Raw genomic sequence first — 20,435 nt, 5'->3', positions numbered from 1 at the left:
TGAGGGATATGGAAATAGTGCTGTATTTCAATACCTTCAGCCCTGGATGAGTTCACTCGGTTCTCATTGCTTCTGTAACATCTCATATCTGTGTATCTTCTACTACAGTGGATGGCCACAGTACTCCTTCCTCGGTTAAAACAGGAAATAGAAGAGAACTGCTGGGAAATCCTGCCTTATACAATTTGATGAGCAATACCAGCTAATGCTTAAGATTTCATGGTAGACAAAGCATATTTTTGGCAGATAAAATGGATGTGGGATTTTTAACATTTTTCCCTTCATAAAATGACAAAACATAATCACGGTTTTAGTACTTTAATGTGTCTTTAGCTACAAGAAGTAAATATAACATCAAGCATCCTGTGTTTATAATGCATAGTATGCAGAAAACTGCAACAGTTCTACAGTATTTTTATCTTTATAATGCTGAAATCGCATTGCAAATGTGTCTCCAATTTGGTACTTTTTTTTTTCTTGTCGCATGTATTATGACCAGCTGCAGCTTAAGGTACTAAATAAATGAACAGCAGACTTTCAAAAGGATTCAGCAGCTTCCATTGAACTGGTGGCAGATTTTCCTAAGAGCTCAGCACTTTATGTTTCAGATCTCTGACTCCTATGTACTATTTCAATGAGCAATAAGGAACAATAATTAGGCTTATATATAAAGAGTTGGTGTGCATTTAAGCAAATATGCTCTGGCTACGCTGCCAGCACAACCACACCAGGTTTGGGGAGACAGTGACAGGATAGGGGGAATGGTTTGAAACTGAGACAGTGGAGGTTTAGGTTGGATCTTAGGAGGAAGATTCTCACCCAGAGGGTGGTGACGCACTGGAACAGGTTGCCCAAGGAGGCTGTGGATGCCCCATCCCTGCAGGCATTCAAGGCCAGGCTGGATGTGGCTCTGGGCAGCCTGGGCTGCTGGTTGGTGACCCTGCACACAGCAGGGGGTTGAAACCGAATGATCATTGTGGTCCTTTTCAACCCAGGCCATTCTGTGATTCTATACCTGTGAGCGCAAACTCAAAGATCAAAAAGTAGCCTTGCTTGAAACAGAAGTTTCTAACTTTGTGCAAATTTTACATGAAAGACACATGTAGAAAGAGAAGTCATCTCTGTCTTCACACAATGTAGATGGAATAGCATTTAGATGCTGCCAAAAATCATGAGGTAGTAAACTTCTGCCTGCTACTAACTACAGAATATTCACTGGCAACACCCATAGATGAAAGTCTTTGTATGACATTATCACAGCTCCAAAATATCAAGTTGTTCAGTAAAAAAAAGATATAATTAGATTCTCTGGCATTCTCACATGAAAACCTTGAACATTTCCAATAATAATAATTAATTATGTTTTTCTCCACACTTTATAATACCTCTCAACATAAGATAATGTTTATTGCTCTAGACCCATAAAACACTCTAGACCCAGTTTAACAAGCAGTGAGGGAATAATGAAAATGTAATTGCTGCCTTTATTAAGAAGGTTGCTGATGAACTTTATTTGGTATTTGAAAATTGGAAATCTATGTTCTGTGTAGAACACTAAAAAAAAGGAGAAAAAAAAACAACTTATATGATTATTTACCATATAGACCAAGTTAATAAAACAATTATCAGTGACCTCTGTGGGATTAGGATCTCTGAAATGGTTCATCCTGAAAGAAGATGGGTTAAAAAACTCTTTAATTTTGTTAACGTTTCATCTGTGTTTGCCATTCTGTGTTTCAAATTTCATTGCCTTCCCCAAAGTGAAACAAAACCTTCATCGCGATACTTCCAACGGAGGGTTGGATGAATGTTTACTGGCAAGACCGTAAAAGCATTTCCTAATGAAAGTCACTCACATTTTGAAATTAATTTGCTTTGACCATGCTCGCTTTGCTTTTGTATTTACTTTCTGCGAATACTCAATTGATTGAATTTGCCTGCTCTAACTGTTCAAGGAAAACCAATTTCAAAAATCACATAAGTGGGCATTTAAGAAGCAGAATTTAAAATTCACCCCTTCTACTTTGTCTCAGTTACTGTGAAAGCCTCAATGGTATCTCATACTTAATAACTTTATTGAATTTATTCTCGCAGCCCTCAGAAGGACAAAATTAGGAGCTACTTGGCATAGCTCTGGCAACAGAAGCCAAGAGCAGAGAGGAAGACTGAGTACGTACATCCCAAGGTCTAAATTAGCAGTCTTAACAATATCATCGTCTTCAGCTTAGTCAACGGTAAGGAAACCAGAAACAATCACAGCCAAGCACTACAAGTTATACTGCAAATGATCATAAGGAGTATGTAAACCAATGGGGAGGGGGTCAGTGGCCAATATCTAACAAGGACAGAAGTATTTTGTAATTCAACTACAAACAAGACAACCTTGCAAATTCAAATGAACTACCTTAAATATATTCATATATCTACATTCATGTATGACTGTAAAATTAAACTTCAGTAATTAACCTCAGAAACACAATTAACTCCATAATTTTGAAAATATGGCATTGATTTACAATATACTGTTTAGCCCATATTATTTAGGCTAGCTCAACATAAACTTATCTGCCCATAGGCCACTCAAATGTCTTGGTTTGAAGGGAAGCCGTGGCAGCAGTTGATGTAAATTGGAATGCTCCATAGAGCCTAAAAGCAAAAGCTATATATATAAATACAATAAGCAATAAACACCCACCAAAGCAGATAGTGAACTTCAGCCATCAGATGTGCCCTAATCCAACAATTCAGCAGTGAGGGAAAAGAAATCAAATCAGCTAATCTGTCCCTGGGTATGATTACTGCAAATATTACTAAAAAATGACAGAAAGATAAAACAAACCAACAAAATAATGAGGCGATCCATACAAAACATATAACACTGTAAGTATGTTCTGTCTAAATAAGCATGGTGTGTTTTTTCCCACTGCAGTCAATATTCAACCTGGATGTAAAAATGTTTTTTTTTAAACTAATACATGACATTTGAACAAGACCCGTGATATGGATCATTCAACATTTCCTCTCAGATGTTGTACAGTATCTGATATTGCTGTGCAGATTCCAGCAGCACAGCAGACCCAAATCGTGGTATTAATTAGTATCTATCATTGCATGAGTGGCCTTGAAGGATTATTCTGTTTGAAAGACAAGAAAAGAATAAGGTAAACAATCCCTAAACGCACTGAGGTGCCCTGGGATTTACTTGTTGTTAAAATATAGACAGATGTTGTTAAAGGATAGACAGACAGACAGACAGATAAATCTGTAACAGTGGAAAGGACTTTCTGAATCCCAACTACATTGGGCAACCCTAGCTATGAATTTACCAGGATGCTCCAGCATCAAGGCAAATCTGAAATAGGGAAAAGAGTGAATGTTAAAGGATCACGTAACACAACAGGATCGCTCTGCTCTCCACTTGAAGTCAAGGTTTCTCTTACAAGTGAAAAAAGTACTCAGTACATTCAGGTGATCTATGGGAATGACTCTGTAATAAAATAAGACATTTCAAATACTGTTAACTGAAAACCTGAGATTCTAAGAAGCATTTACAAACTGTTAGAATTGCTCGATAGCATCATAAATATGGGAACACAGAGAAAATGAAGGCTTGGTTGGAATTATATGCTCCTTGTTTCAGAAAGAGTTAGTTGGAGCTTTATGTGACATAGGTGTTCAAAAAGCTACTTCTTATTTCCGGCAAAGATAAAAGAAATGGAGACTCCAAGCCATTCTCTACGGTAATGCACACAGCAGCACTAACCTGCTTCCTTTCCATTTGGCTGAATATTTACTAAACATCTCATTCATTTAAAGTAACATCATGCAAGAATTTTAAACAAAGACTAAAGTCTCTAAAGAAAAATTGGTGTTCCTGCTTTTAGATATTTAGATTTGAGACATTTAAGACCACATCAGTCTGGATGTGGCTCTGGGCATCCTGGTCTGGTGGTTGGCAACCCTGCCCATGGCAGGGGGGTTGAAGGTTGAAAGGACCTTTGAGGCCCTTTTCAACTCAAGCCACTCTATGAGCATCTTTGGATGATTTTAAAACCTTTCTTTTTTGATAGTTTTACTAATGAAAAGCATGGTGTGAAATATACTTTTTCTTGGTGAACATGTAAGATATACCTGCTTTCTTCTTGGTTCATATACTGTCTTTGCTTTGATGTCTCACTCATGACTTGTCACTAGATCCACCTGATCTAGTCACTGGATCCACTAAAGAAATCTCATAGCAAACCTGGTAAAATTTCAGAGCAAATGTGCATCTTCAGATTATATTTATTATTGCTATTATTCTCATTCTTATCTTTTGAATCTTCCTATTTTTTTCTACACACAGTTGTATTTACTCTTACACCAGACTGCCAGGTTCCTGAGCAAAGAAATCCTCTTTACATGTTCGCCATTATCCTGTACAATGGAGCACCATTTTCCTTCCTCTCCTCCATAACTAGTGATAGAAGGAGAGGGAATGGCCTCTACAACTACAATGGCCTCTACAAACTACTCTACAAACTAATCTCCGCTAGTTTGTACTAGCGGAGGTTCAGGTTGGATAGCAGGAAAAATTTCTTCTCTGAAAAACAGTAGTCAGAGGTTGGAATGGGCTGCCCAGGGATGTGGGTGATTCACCATCCCTCAAGGTGTTCAAGAAACATTTAGATGCTGAACTAAGGGTCATGCAGAAATGCTGATGTTCGGTGGACAGTTGGACTAGATGATCTCAGAGATCTTTTCCAACCGTGGTGATTCTATGATTCTATAATTCACTTCATTGTTTTGTTAGGAAAGGCCACGCACCACGCACTTTTCTGATGTTTACCATTTGGAATGTCTTCTTTTGACAATATGATTCATATCATTAATTTTAAACCTTTGCAAAACAGTATCTCCACTTCCTGCACAGAAAGAAAAGATGATAAATTCAGACACTTCTCTTTTAGGCTCTAAAATTTCTGCATTAAACACAGATTTCCATTATTACTGATCTAATAAGTCCTATTCTCATCTGGGCTATCAGCAACTCAATAAGTAATTACCATTCACCTTAGGCTGTTCCAGTCCATTAGACCAATACTGATGACTCAGGGGAGGCAATAAACGAAGAGCACACAGCTGATAAAAGAACAGAAAGCGATGTGAGAAAATGCTGCTGCTGTAACTCATGCTCCGTTGTTATATTTACTGAGAAATGCTCAAATATTGCTCAATTTCATCTAAATTGATATGATCAAATGTAGAATAAGTTTATAATTTTAATGCTTTATTTCCTTGCACGGCTAAACAGAAAAGCTGTTCAAACCAATGTTACACGCAAGACCTGTATTTATTTCCAGTCCAAGCATCATAGAGGCTGCTCTATCAGTGGAGACTAAGAGCTGCTCCAGGGAGCAGAAAATCCACAGCTGAATTCACTGTGACTCTGATCTCCCCTAGTCCAATGTATAGATGATGTCTGCCCTGTTATGCTGCTGAGAACCAGGTCAGAACAATGCTGAGTGGTCCTGCGTAGAACGAGTTGGACTCAGTCCTTACAGATCCCTTAGAACTTGGGATATTCTGTGATTCTATGATTCTATCACCACCCAAGGGCTGTTGGTGGAAGGAAGGAAAGAAAAGTGAGTCACTGTAACACATCTCTGCTCAGCCCTGGAGGTGTTCAAGGCCAGGTTGGATGGGGCCCTGGGCAGCCTGGGCTGGTATTAAATGTGGAGGTTGGTGGCCCTGCCTGTGGTGGGGGGTTGGAGCTTCATGATTCTTGAGGTCCCTTCCAACCCATTCATCTATGATTGTGTGTGTGTGTGATTTAACAGGCTCAAGACATGGGAAGGTTCCCATTCATTATATAAATGACTGTGCGTTTGATTTCTCTATGCAACCTGGCTTATTAGTTTTGAGTAAAAATAATGTTTAACATTTATTTTATTCAAATTTCTTCTTTCAAATCAAAATAGAAATTCCACTTACAACATCTGCCCTATAATTACATCTTTCTGAAATAACCAAGGTCAATCATCACAGATTCAGAACAGTGATCAGAGATGGAGTATTTCTAGTACCAATATTTTGTTCTGATCAAGGAATAAAAAATATTTTTGTGTAGATTCTTATTATAATAAAACAATTGTCAGCAGTTTGTTGACTTGACACCTAAAAGTCTTCCAAGAACTCCAAAAACTTTTGTGAAAGTATCTCAAGATTCCTTACCAAGGTGTTTGGTTTTTTTTAATTGTCTAAAAGAGACTCTCTTCTAATTTAAGGAGTTTTAAATTATTTTTGTTACCATTCTTTAAAACACATTTATTTCTTTCTTTTCTTCTATAGGCAAGTCATAAATTTACCTAATTTGCCACTGAGCTCACTGATTTAAGAAGCGCATGCTTAGACTAACTGACATCTAATGAACGTTAGGATTTATGTTCACCATCCTTACAGTTGATCAGGCTATGAAAGAACTCCTAAGAAAATCAACCCTCTGTACCCACTGTACAGATGGAGGCCTATGAAAGTTCACAGGATCATCCCAAACTACTTTACAGCCTTGCTGATGACATGCACTAGAAAATTTTTAATGAGCTGATCTGCAAGGAAAAACGTCTCTATTAAGATGTGTTGTTCCTCTCTCAGTGGTTAAATGATTGTTTCCAGAAGCAATAATCAGCTGCTGATATGAAAGCACCCAGTTAATTAGCTAAAGATTGTACTATTCGAAGAAGCTACATTATTCAGTCAACCATGGGAAATAGTTTTATTTTACAATATTATTAAATGCCACTTTTGAAATTGTTTAGCCGGTAATGCAATTCTTGAAAATGCCTTTCACTAGGAAAATATCTTTGTTCATTAATAACTGCAGAAGAAAATACGCAAACTCTAGGAGCTACGCTGCGCAACACAAGATAGCCCCTTTCTACCGCTTTACAACTTTTAATTACTGTAGTAGAGATGAGAATAATGTCTAATAAACATTTATATTTAATTACTGGACACTGAATTGAAAATCAAAATGCAATTAAAGAAGTTTCCTTGTTACGCTTCATGCAGAAAGTGGAATACAAAGTGGTTTTTTTAACACACCCTTTTGAAACTACAACGAATCACCAGAACATTATTTCTGTGCCAAACAGCAGGACTGAAATTTGGTTTAATTACAGTGGGAAAGTTCACAACCACTGAGAAATCCAGATTTCTGTGCCAGAAGGAAGGGGAGCTGCTCAGCCGCTTAACATCTAGATCATCACCTAATGGAATAGCAGGGCAACAAGATCTATAAATATGAACCTATTTTATTTATTTAAGCTCATATCCTTTTCTAAAACCTATCTGATGGACACATACTACTCTTTCTGTGGGCAATGGAAATCAAGTAGCACCCAAACTGATGAACTCCCCTTCCACTCAAAACCCATTTAACAACAAAAACAAGAAATGACTTTTGGCAACCAACTCTAGTGATGGACCATGAGTTTAGCATAGACATGTTTTATCCCAATACGAGGGTGGAACAACCAACTGGAAACCTGTCTGAATATCTTCGACTTCAAAAGTAAAGAGGGATGTAGACCACTGAATACTTGAAAGTGGAAGTCATTTTTGTCATTTCAAATACTGGCACAAGACTCACTATATATACGCTATATACAGCCTAAACATCAGAAGTTCTGATTCGTGTGGGGATTTTCTTCTAAAACCGTTAACCCTAATTAACCACATAGCAATGTTTGAGCCTACACGATAATCTCTACAGCAAATACACACATGTAGAAGAACAGACATATGCATATACCTATACTCCTATATACATCTAAGTATACATACAAGACAACCAGAATGTTGGCTGGTTGTACATATTGAAAAGTAGGTACAGTACGCAGTGGGAAAGCAGAAAAAAATCACTTCCTGATCTCTGATTCCATTTGCTGCTTTGAACTTCTTCCACAAAGTTGCAAGCACGCGATGGTCAGGAAAAATAAGGCATGAAAAATGAAATTTGAGAGGTAGGCTTCCTATAAAATAGCATACAAACCTTTCCCTGTCAATGGTACCTTCTGAGAAATAAAAAGAGGGAACTGCTGGAGAAGACAAACATCCTGTTCTGATTGATCTACCAAAAAACTTCGTCACTTACAAAGTCACAACTCGTGTCTACGTGGGAAAAAATGATCAAAAGCAGAAAGAAACAGGAAGTGTGGATAAGGGAGTTTGGCTCTTCTCATCAGTGAAGCATTAGTCAATAATTTTATAAGGAATCTGACCTAAGCCAGCACAGTTCTTTCTGGCTGTCCCAGCACTAAGCGCAGCAGAAGTCTCGTCTCTTGCTGAGATGCTCACAAATTTCCTAAGGAAAAATGAGCAATAATGGACATTTGCGGTCTGCAGCTCACCAGGGGTATGCCCATCCAGTAAAACACTTCTGTGAGGGGAGATCTGAGGGTAGAAAGGTAAGTCTCCAATAAGACTAACAGATCATTTGTTCCACCACAGCAGCAGCATGATGGTAAAAAGGAAAGAGCATTAAAAACAGACAGAAGGAGAAAAGGTGCTGTAATGTCCTGTTGTGCACCGAGAAAGAGGGGGCTGAGAGTTTTAATGAGCAGAATTCTGAGTAGTTCAGCAAGACCTGAGGTTTAAAAACAGAACAAAACTAGGAAGAGGGGTTACATGAGTCCCTTCTTCCTTCCTCCCCCTTCTTCCAGACCAGATGTTCATAGAATCACAGAATGGCCTGGGTTGAAAAGGACCCCAGTGCTTATCCAGTTTCAACCCCCTGCTGTGTGCAGGGTCACCAACCAGCAGCCCAGGCTGCCCAGAGCCACATCCAGCCTGGCCTTGAATGCCTGCAGGGATGGGGCATCCACAGCCTCCTTGGGCAACCTGTTCCAGTGCGTCACCACCCTCTGGGTGAAAAACTTCCTCCTCATTTCCAACCTAAACCTCCCCTGTCTCAGTTTAAAACCATTCCCCCTTGTACATGAAAAGAGAAGGGAAATGTAAGAGAAGATACCCGTGGAGAAGTGAGGACAAGGAAACTTTCATGTACTGACTGCCAACTTTGGGCAAGGAAGCAGAACTTACAAACACGGCACTTCCGGGCTCTAATAGGAAAGGATCAATAATGACAAAAAGACATTTTGATTGCAGTCAGCTAAGGGGAAAAAGGATCTTGACACAGTTCATGGTAGCAGGATAAAGTAAGCACTGGAACAAAACCAAGTCATTTAATTTAGAGCAAGATTACAGCACCTTCCTTTACGCTATTCCACAGACAGTACAGCTAAGATAAGAGGCAAAGGACTACTTCAGCTGAGAAGGGTGGCTTATTTTAAAATGCTGGGACGATTCCAAGTCTGAAATAGGCTGTCAGCTTGCTGATAAATTATAGAACATGACGGGCAATATTTGGTTGGGGAACTGTTCTCAGAAATACATCCTCTCCCTCCCTCCCTCCCTCCCTCCCTCCCTCCCTCCCTCCCTCCCTCCCTCCCTCCCTCCCTCCCTCCCTCCCTCCCTCCCTCCCTCCCTCCCTCCCTCCCTCCTTTCACCTAATCCTGTATCATCATTAGCACAGAAACATAAGGATTGTAAGAAGCATCCTTTAGGGCCATCACTTCAGCTATCAGCCAAAAAAGAGTAGCTCAAAAGCTACTGAAGGCATTCTCGCAGACCTCCAAGTGTTTTGGACTCCCTTCTATTCAGTTTTCCAAAGAATAATCAATTAATTGCATGCTTATCACCTCTAGCACATTCATATGAATGCTGAGCAAGCTCTACCTTTGCAAAAGAAAATGGAGGTCAACTGGTAAAACTCTTGTTCATCCCATTCAGACACAGCAACCCCATCCAGGGGACTGGGCATGGCCAGGCATGGCCACATCACAGACACAAAAATGTGAAGTCCCTGCATTCCTGTGACACATCTGGAAAAGTTCAGATATCTAAATACAGCTACTTTAGATATCAAACATAAAAGAAGGATCCTGCGTTAAAGTGTGCAAGAAGAACATCTTTAGGGTGATGCTGTGGTTACTGTGGTTATCATTCATGGGTAAATTTTATGTCCCCAGCATCAAAATGCCATGAGGAAAAGAGCAGGCTTGCTGAGAAACAAAAAAACCTGGAGTAAAGACGTACTACCAAGATTACCAACTTAATAATATCCACACTGAAGGAGAAAGACCATGAATGAATGAAGTTCATTTGTGGTTCATAACCATCGTGAAGTTGATGGATAAGAAGGACTGCATGATCATCTTGTCTCATTAATTAGTAGACCATTTGATTATATTCATTTATTCACTCAATATACTCACTTAATATTAATCTATTAAATACAGTAGAGTAATTTTTCCTGCCACGGCAATACTATGCCTCCACCTTTCCAAGAAGTCTAAAGGTAGAGAGGATGAATGAGTGAGGGGGGAAAGCAGAAACAGACCACAAGGTAAATATAGGATAAATAAAGTAAATAAAGGTAAAGGTAAATAAATGTTCAAGAAGCAGATGGGACTTACATTTCAGTAAATAACCCATAATGCCACTGAAGAAACAACTTGGGGAGAAAGGTGGGAGATTCCCCAACCTCAACTCGCACTTTCCCAGCCCTGAGAGCCCCACAGATCTGTGTGCTTCCACCCCGGTCAAAGGAGAAGCACCAAAGAGAGCCATTAATATTTGTGCTTGATTAGTGGCTTTGATGTTCAAATCAGGAGTAAATGTTAATGACTTAATCAGCAGCGGAAAGAGAGATAATTTGAATTAGTGCTTGTTCTTGACAAGGAAAAAAAAAATGTTTAATACAGAGAAATTAAATGATTTAAGAAGTCATAGTATTACAATCATGGATCTAAACAGTGTGCAACTGTAAATATACTGAAGTCAGCTGCAAGGGATTTGGATTCAGCCCTTAAATTTGCCATAAGGTTTCTGAGCTGGGAAAGTTTAATTATGCCCAATTTAATACTTTAAGTTGAGGATAATATCTCAGCAATGCGTGAAACAAAAGTTCTGAAAGACTTCAAGGTCCAAAAATGGTAACCAGAAAGCTATGCAGCTAGGCTGAACCAAGCCACTTCCCAATCTAACTGTACTTCACTGTAAAGCAGATATTCAGGTTGAATATTAGGAAATACTTATCCTCCAAAAGAGCAGTAATTCAGTGGCAGGTGGATGGATCCATGGAGGTGTTCCAGAACCACGGAGATGTGGCACTGAGGGACACAGTGGGCACGGTGGGGTGGGTCAATGGTTGTTTGAGGTGATCCTAGAGGTCTTATCCAGCCTTAATGATTCTATGACATACATGATGTATAAAACACGCTACAGCCCAACTCATTTCTAGCATTAGATAACAATTAGAGATGGAGAAGCACAATCACAGTGGGTCCCACTCCTGTGTTTTACTGTATAGAAGTGCACTGCAGCTGGGTGAGGGACACAGAGCAGACACCGGGGTCAGCATGACTCCCATTAGTGCTGCTGTCTGAGGGCACCCTGCATTACACAGAGCTGATCTCACAATGTGTTCCTGCAAAACAACTAGTCTGAGATTTGGGAAAGATGAAAACACCCCAACCTGCTGCATTTAGCACTGCTTATTCTGCAGAAACGGGCACATGAACTGAGTTTGCACACTACTGCAAATTAATCACGCAAGAAGATCTTATTCAGCTGTATAATCTACCAGGAAAAGGTACACCACATGAGTAATATTTTGCAAAATTAATGTCTCTGTTTGCTGACCACACTTCAAACCAGGATCAAGTAGCAAAATATTAGAAATTGCTCTGAGAAATCTGAATCATTCATTACCGGGAAAATATGAAAACAATGACCATGATTCTTTCAATTAGAAACTCAGCATGTCAGCCACACTGTTAATACACTTACAATTAAGCTTGCCTGTTGCTCACAGATTTGTTTCGCATGGCCTACAACACCGCCAGACTTCCACTGCAAGGAAATTGTCCCAGATCTTGATAAATATCTATTCAGTTTTTATAAATTGCAGATAACTTTGATTCAGACATTTGTCAAAATAATCATTTTTTACAATAAGGGTGGTGAGGTTCTGGCACAGGTTGCACAGAGTGGTGCCCTATCCCTGCAGACAGCCAAGGTCAGGCTGGATGGGCTCTGAGCACTGATGGAGCTGTGGGTGTCCCTGCTCAGTGCAGGGAGTGGGACAGATGGCCTTGAAGGGGCCCTTCCAACTCATACTGTTCTATGATTTCATTCTGGTTTCTTAAGCACATGCTGCTTTGAAGCTGTTCTACTTCAATTCCATCAGCATAAAGCATACTCCATGCAAAAGCCAACAACACCTTTGCAAGTAATAGATAAAAACAATGTGTTTTATCTATGTAATATACAGGTAGGGCACAAACCAAGGCAGAAGGAATATAAATGCCTGTCCGCATTGAGCTTGTGAATACTTTTGCCTTCATAAGAACTAAGTTAACAAATACTTCTACAATGATTTTTAGGCCGACAGCCCTAACAGCGTCCTGTGATATCACTGCAGTTCCTCTGTGTGATCGTTCAAAAGGAAGAGAACAAATGGCAGCACTTCTCGGAGCTCCAATGAAGGTTACGGTTTGTTTCATTTGGGTTTTAATTTGTAAAAAGGTTCAATTCTTTGTATGCCGTAAATCAAATTAAGGCCTGCCTGGGGACTCATCATCCCAAGCATCTAATGAAGAAAATACATCAGAGCCGATGCAAATTTATTGGATGATTTCTGCACAAAGGAAACAACAAAACAGCCGAGAAGAGCAACATATTAATGAGGAAGCAGATGATATTTAATTAAATAAATATTCTCAGCAACACTGCGAGGAATGACATTACACGTGTGTTGGACTGCCAAATTTTGAAGCAGGCTACTGAGGCTTAAACTGCATCATTCATTGTTTTCCTCTTTGCTGATACAGGGAAAGTAACTGAGAGACAAACAGACACTTCTTAGAGATGAGGCACCTTTTCAGACAGGAATGTCATACATTCTCCTCTGATATTTAATTAAGAGTTTCCTGGGGAGGGAAATGTATTTTTGTTAACTCTCTATTTATGATTGGTGGTACTTTCATTCCTTCCAGAAAAATAATCAATCAAGTTCATCATTACAATACTAACGTAATTTTAAATACACGACCAGAAATAATAGGTTAGAGAATATTAAGAATTACTTATTTGGAACTCAAATGATTTCTCTTTTTCAATTTACAGGAGATTTTCTTAAGCATTAGAGGAACAGTTGTTGGCAACGCTGACCATGGCAGGGGATTGGAGCTGGATGATCTTTAAGGTCCCATCCAGACCAAGCCACTCCATGACATGGTTCTACCAAGAGCACAGCAATATAATACACTGATACTGAAGATGGGTTGTGATGTAGGCAAGAGAGAAAAGTGATTTTCTCATTTTGTCACTGAGAAGTTTCAGTCCCAGACCTATGCAAGGGTTCCTTGAATTCTACATACACAACCGTCTCACTATTACATGTAGAGATTGTTTATATTTTCTGTGATTTCTGTTTGTGATCTTTTTTTTAAACTGCTGTATTATTTTAACTAGTGAGATCGTCTGGATGAGGAGCTACGAGAGATGGTTTAGTGGCCTGTGGTAGCAGCGCTAATGGGAAAATGGCTGGACAAAATGATCTTGTAGGTCCTTTCCAACCTTATGATTCTATGATTCTGTATGGAGGGAAAAAACCCACAAAACAGTCAATGATGAACACACTGTTCTCACTGAAGACAGCAGGATTTTCGTCTCACACTTCAATTTAACCCCACTTTATTCCAAAACTACAATCTCATGCTGTCCCTAACACCCGCCTTATGCAGAAATCCATAATGGCTCCCAATTCCCTTCAGCTGAGCTCGGGGCAACGCTCAGCAGTCCTTGCAAACTCCCAGCAAACCTCTCAGGATTTCACATGCAAACTGGGGCCACGTGGAACAAAAGCAACAAAGGCAGCATTTGATTTTTTCCCATTCCTAAAGCCAGCGCTTGTGTTTACAGGAGCAAGCAATTCAGTGCCATGGGAAGAAATCAGCCGAGAAGCCCTCGCTGATAAGGTCCTTATCTGCACGTTACATGCACCGCGAGATGCTGCCTGGGCTGCCCTTATTCTGATCATCTGATGGAAGATGTGAGTGAGGCTGCCGTGAGGCTCAGGGGCACCTTCCCATTAGGATGAGTCTTTCACTTCGTCCAGGAGCCCCAGTGCACACACAAAACCATTACACAGAGAGGGGGAGAACTGCAGGGCTGTATTGAAAATGACACTGCACATTCTGCGAATGACAAAATAAACTGCAGCCGTTTTCTTCTCCCTCCATCCCATATCCACTCAACCAAAATAAACCAAGCCCTATGCAGATGAGCAATTCTACTTTATCATCAATTCAATCCCAAGGATGTGTACAGTAGCAAATACAAACAAAAATATTAAGGATTCAATAGTCAGTGTGCAGGCTGTGGTTCCATTCTACAAGTTCATTCATTACCCAAAGCAGAAGAGGAGTCCTTAGGGAGACCCAGCAGAACGCAGAAAAACCATAGAGCACACTTGCAGGCAAGTGCTATAAGGGTTTATTTCACTCAGTTCTGATACGGCCTCTCCACCATCACTCCAACCACTCTTTTTTTTCCCTAGGATGGTTATCAAGCTTTGAAGAGCTACGACAGGTTTGTCAGCAAATCAACAACGTTTTGAACCTTCACAAAATCTTTGTGATAACCCTGACTGCACTTGGGACTAAAATACCACATTACTCCTCTGTTTCCAAGATTCACACTCATTAGCCCTCTCAATAACAAGACACCAAACTGCATTCCACTGTGCCCTTAACAAATTCTTTTACTGCAGAAGCAGACTGTGCGTATACGGAAGAGGAATATTCATCTTAGAACGTTTATCAATAAACTAAGAAAATGCAAATTCAAGTTTTCATTATTATTAATCACTGATATTGGGAACGCTCTTGCTGGGAGCTGAGCAATCTGGCTCTAAGCCAGTAAAGCACTTAAGCATCTTCTTATCTTTATGCATTGAAGGCAATATTACTATTCATGCGCTTAAAGTTAAGCATGTGTAAGAGAGCAGAATGTTCAGCCTCGCTCCAGACCAAAGCCACCAGAAAAACACAGTTAATGGAATACGGGCATATAAAAACAAAATCCAAAGCAGGAACGTTGAAATAACGTTCATTTTTAAACAGCTCAATTCCTCCAAGATTTGCTCCGTTCCATCAGGCTGACAGCACGACAGCGCGTGTGCCTCCAACAGAGGAGAAAGATTTGAGGATTACAATTCAAATATTATCTTATAATATTTATCCCCGCATCTTAGAAAAATATTAAACGCTACGGGCTCAGTTCGTGCCTGATGCAGCTCCAGCTGGAGCCTGGAGTTGCAGCGCAGCTGAAATTAGCCCCACGTGTGCATGAGTGTGTGCTTTTTCAGTAATGTTGCTAGACTTCAGGATGTTGGGCTTTTGTAAACCTCCATTAAAAAGCTTTTATGAACTACTGTTGCAGTTTCCATAGAAACAGCGGATCATAATTTCTGCGAGAATATGGAACCTTTTTCAACACATTTGATAGTAATTTTCTCGAAATGACCTCCAGGTAATTAATGTGATAGTTTGACCCATGCTTTAACATTATTTTCTAAGAAACAAGCTGTATTGCTCCTTTAAAACTTGGAATGCATTGTTCATATGAAGCAAAAAAATGAAAAAGACCTTGAAAGTTTGGGATCTGCTTAAGCAGGTACTATATACGTGGCCAGTTCACATTTCTGCTTCTTCCAACACTTTCATCTGACCTTCTGGAAGCTCACACGCATCTGTACAACCTCTGTATCATTACAAGATAGGTAATCAGTAACCTGCAAAATGAAACGAAACAAAAATGGAGGTGTGTACCTGTTTGTGGCTTTGGGCAGCCAGGTCTGGTGCTTGGTGACCCTGTACACAGCAGGGGGTTGGAACCAGATGACCTTTAACATCCTTTCTAACCTAGGCCATTCTATGATCCTATGATAGATCCCACTGAGAAGCTCTGTTCACAAAGCTTATAAACACACAGCGAGATGCACACACAACACAAACCACTTTGGAAGAAAATGTAGAGATGGTGCTCCCACTCTGAGCAACGCAACCTTCATGGAACCTCCTCACTGCAGCACCAAGAGGAAAACACACCTTGCAGAACTTCAAGTTATTTTCCCAAGATGAAAAAAGGTCAAACTGGAGCATGATTTTTACTTTAACCTCACATAATTAATTGAGATGACTAATTTCTATTTAACTCAAGAACGGTTCTGGAACACCTCTATGGATGGACTCCACCACCTCCCTGGGCAGCTGTGCCACTGCATCACTGCTTTTTATGAGAAGAAACGTTTCCTAATACCCAACCTGAACCTCCTCTGGTGCAATTTGAGGCCATCACCTCTTGTCCTGTCACTGTTACCTGGGAGCAGAGGCCAACTCCCTGCTCACCACTGCCTCCTTTCAGGACAAATAGGGAGCGATGAGGTTTCCCCTTGAGCCTCCTATGCTCCAGACTACAAAATCTCAGTGCCCTCCACTGGATCCCATGGATCATCATTTGGATTGGTTGGTTTCCGAGATCCACTTCCTAGTGATGCATGATGCACTTCTACCGTTATCATAGTTTTATACAGAATGTCACCTGTGTCCCAAATGGATACATGTCAAAAATTAAACAAAAGGATGCTGCTTTCTTTATGGAAAAAAACTTGGAAGTCATCTCTAAATGAGGTTATTTGCATGTACCATGAAAACCACCAGATGCTAAAGAATAGCACAGTAAAATATATCAACCAGAGTGTGTCCTCAAACAACCAGGACTATCTTGTGTATTTATTTAGACATACATGCTGAGATTTTTTCTTTTTAAATGACTGCATTTAAAACGAATAACATGTTACTATGCAGTAGCTACTTGTGTTCACTCTTGGAGGAGATGAGAAAGATTGTTCCATACTCTTAAGCACTCCAGTGCTTTTCCACATTTCTCAGGATCTGGTAGAAGTGTTCTGCTACGTCCTTCAGCCTCCAGTTTGTAATGAAAAGGTATTACCTCAAAGTATCGATATAACCCTAAGGAAAACAGTCAAAACATCTCCAGACCTGCCTCTCTCACACAGGATGACATAGAGATGGATTTCCATAGACAAGGGACAAGAGACAGACTGACTTTTCTTTCTATGCAATGTTTGATCTTACAACACACTGATAATCTCAGCAGGACTAAGATTATCACTTCATCATATAAAACCTTACCGCCGTCTTCAATCTCTTTTCAGATTAACAGAATATCCACTTTTTGAATTAATTCCTTTTCTCTGTTGACTATTTTCCAATAGACTGAATTCTTCCTGGAGCTTTGCATACTAGAAATATCATCATCTCAAGTTTGACACTCCAGTATTTATCGGTAAGGATAGGGCATGGGCAGGCTGTTGTCTGTCGATGCCTTTCTGTAGGACAAGCAAAATGAGCTCAATTGTTGGTGTCCTCACACCAGTGTCACAAAGCGAGCATCTGAGCACGCACTGTCTGCAGAATAAAGGACAGAGGGGAGGTGTTCATTCAAAGACCAGATATTCCTCTGTCTCGAGTCTTTATTTTTTAACTTTGCTCAGTTGACCACGTGCTACAGAGAGCTAAGACATCTCCTCTTAACAATCTTTAATGTACAAAGGCAAACCTGCATTGATCCTACACACTTTCTTCGCGAACGGCAGTTGTCCCAGCCCCAGATGTGTCTTGCCCAGTGATGGGCTCTTGTGAAAGAAACATCTTATTCTGCAAAATTCAGTGTATCTGTAGATTACACAAAGAGTCAACCTAGTTAATTTGTGCTATTTTTAAAGTAATGTCCAAAACAGAACATAGTACTCCGACCAGGCAAGCAGGGCAGAACAGTGACCTTATTTTAAGTGTCTTGCATTTGTAACAGGATCACATTGCTTCCTCTCCTGCAACATTTTGCCACAGAACTTCCAGCACTTCACATATTTTCTAGATACTTCTCACAGCTCATGTCTACTTCAGCTGTCATTCCACCTTTCTGTGTATCTTTAACAACTCTTTTTCCTGCTTGCTTTCATGCTTCCATCTATTTAACAGCAATTTCTCAGGTGTACAGTCAAAAAATGTATCCTAGACCACCTAGCGATAATCTCTTATAGCAAAAGCAGTTGGAGCAGAGTAGGAATAACTCATATTAGACATTAGCCTGATTATGGGACACTCAGGGCACTTCTTTGGACATGGGACAATTGGGTCAACATTTTATACAAATACAGGAAGTGTCAAAGTTATGAGCAGAAATTATGACCAGTGATTAAGGCAGTCTCTTGGAAAAGGGGATGACAAACTAAAATGTCAAAATGAGCCAAAGGAGGGAGTTGAAAGCTGGATTTCTCAGAGATGGTGAGCGCATCCAACTTCCTGAACTCCTGGGTTAACTTCCTCCTTTTGCCTATTTGTAAGCGCTGTCATAGTATTTTCATTCAAACCGTGACAGCGCCCTGCTTGCTTCACAACTAAAACAAAAAGAACACAATGGAGATATTGATACAAATCCTAATTAGTACCAAATCAATTTCCAAAGAGAAAATGCTGACTCATTAGTGCTCTCCAACTAATAATTCAACACACAAACCTTATTCTGTGAGAGAAAAGATCCTCCAAACAACCATCTTTATCCTCGTGTCAGTCACTTACAACCCACCACTTCATCCTCTCCAGTGCTGATCTCTTGTAAGACATTACAGCATTCAACCATAGTTTGCAAAAGGAGATGATAAAAAAAGAGATAGATTTGGCAATATCAGCATGAGATCTCCCATTTGAAATGGGACAAACTAAGCCAGGCATTCTACGCATACATGAAGAGATGAATATTCTTTGTGTGGTGAGAATATGTTGAGAGATGGCAGAAAATTGCTATTACTTCTTGATTGTACATTTCAGAGATCATTTGATATGATCATGATGAATATGATTACTTCATGTTTTTTGGTTTTTTTACACTCTTGAATATGATGTAATGTAACAACACATTAATTGAAATTTTGGTCACAATTAGCATGTATTAAGTTCCTGATTAGTTGTATGCATTTAAAACACTTTAATTGGTTTGTTTCCATTGATATAATGCAATGTGTTTTAAACTGTGTAATTTAGAGGTGTGTATTTAGTTATCATTGATTAGCTAATCAATAGTATTGTCACAAGTGTATGAATGCTGGGTTAATTACGTCTGAAACTCACATTTCTCTGGAAACAATTTTCCCCCTGGCTATGTTAGCACATCATCTGCTTCTTGCATTAAGTCACACAGATACTAACAGTGACTTTGCATTCTCTCACTTTTTTTTTTTGTAAAGCACTTGAAATGTCTAAAAGATTTATTCCCATCACCAGCTGCTCCTACATTTTCAACTCGTTTGATTTCATAAGAAATACTCATACCAGACAGACACCTCATAGTGCAAGTAAAGTTAAGAATTCAGACACCAGAAACAGGGAATCAAGCAAATTGTTAAGATAATTTTTAGCATCACGTTGTAAAATCTTTATTCAAACTGGGCAGTATCCAATACCTGCCAGAATCAAAACCGCAACTCCCATCAGCTGACGTGGCTACACTGAGGGAGAATTCTTGTTCCATGTAGTTAATTGAACTAACCTATGAAATTACAGTTTGGCAAGAAGTGTGGTTTAGCCCTAAAAAGTATTTTACTTGATTTTTAGAATTTAGGAATGTTATGTCGAGTTTTTGAGATACTTCATTCATTTGATCAGGATTTTCTGTGCATCAAAAGCCTATGTAAGTTATCATCTATACCTACTCTACATTTTTATGTCTGCTTTTTAACCAAGTTCATCTTGCCATTTAAAACACAGAATTATTTTGTTCTGTGAATTTGTCCTTTCCCATTTGGAATACTTGTGTTTTGTTGTTGGTTTTTGTCTAAATTCAACGGAATAGACATATTGTTTGTTTAACAGTGACTTCACTTAGGTCACCTTTCTGACATTATTATTAATATTATTATTATTATTATTATTATTAAACCAATACAGAGACAACACAATGTGTTTTTTCAGGTTGCACTAAAATATCAATGGGCACAAATCTTTTTCTCAGAGAGCTCTTTGGTTGATGGAGCTTGTAAGATGTTTATCTTACACCTCTACTCTTCCCTTACTCTTCATGTCTGCCTCTATTCCTGAAGCAACCAAAATCACTTAACACATGGAAATCTGTAACATCTATTTTGGCAAGAGCTGTCATTCAAGTTGTCTTTCCAGCTGTATATGGAACTATTCAAAAAAGTCCAACCTACTGAGCAAGTACAAGGCTTAACTTAACCCCAACCA

The 20,435-nt window shown here is 39.5% G+C and overlaps 1 protein-coding gene across 10 annotated transcripts in view; it reads right to left on the bottom strand.

Moving 5' to 3' along the window:
• MSRA (methionine sulfoxide reductase A) overlaps positions 1–20,435 on the bottom strand; it is a 239,444-nt gene that overhangs the window by 170,014 nt on the left and 48,995 nt on the right. Inside the window, exon 2 of one of the 10 annotated variants that reach the window (XM_085544258.1) lies at positions 5,053–5,121. The exons of the other annotated variants lie outside the window; for them this stretch is intronic. The gene's annotated coding sequence lies outside the window, so the exon portion shown is untranslated. The remainder of the gene's footprint in view (positions 1–5,052; positions 5,122–20,435) is intronic. 10 annotated transcript variants of the gene reach the window in all.

The sequence above is a fragment of the Coturnix japonica genome, chromosome 3, assembly GCF_054131305.1.
Source record: "Coturnix japonica strain WE chromosome 3, WE-NBRP24, whole genome shotgun sequence".
Classification (NCBI taxonomy): domain Eukaryota; kingdom Metazoa; phylum Chordata; class Aves; order Galliformes; family Phasianidae; genus Coturnix; species Coturnix japonica.
This window is presented reverse-complemented; position numbering and strand designations above follow the sequence as displayed.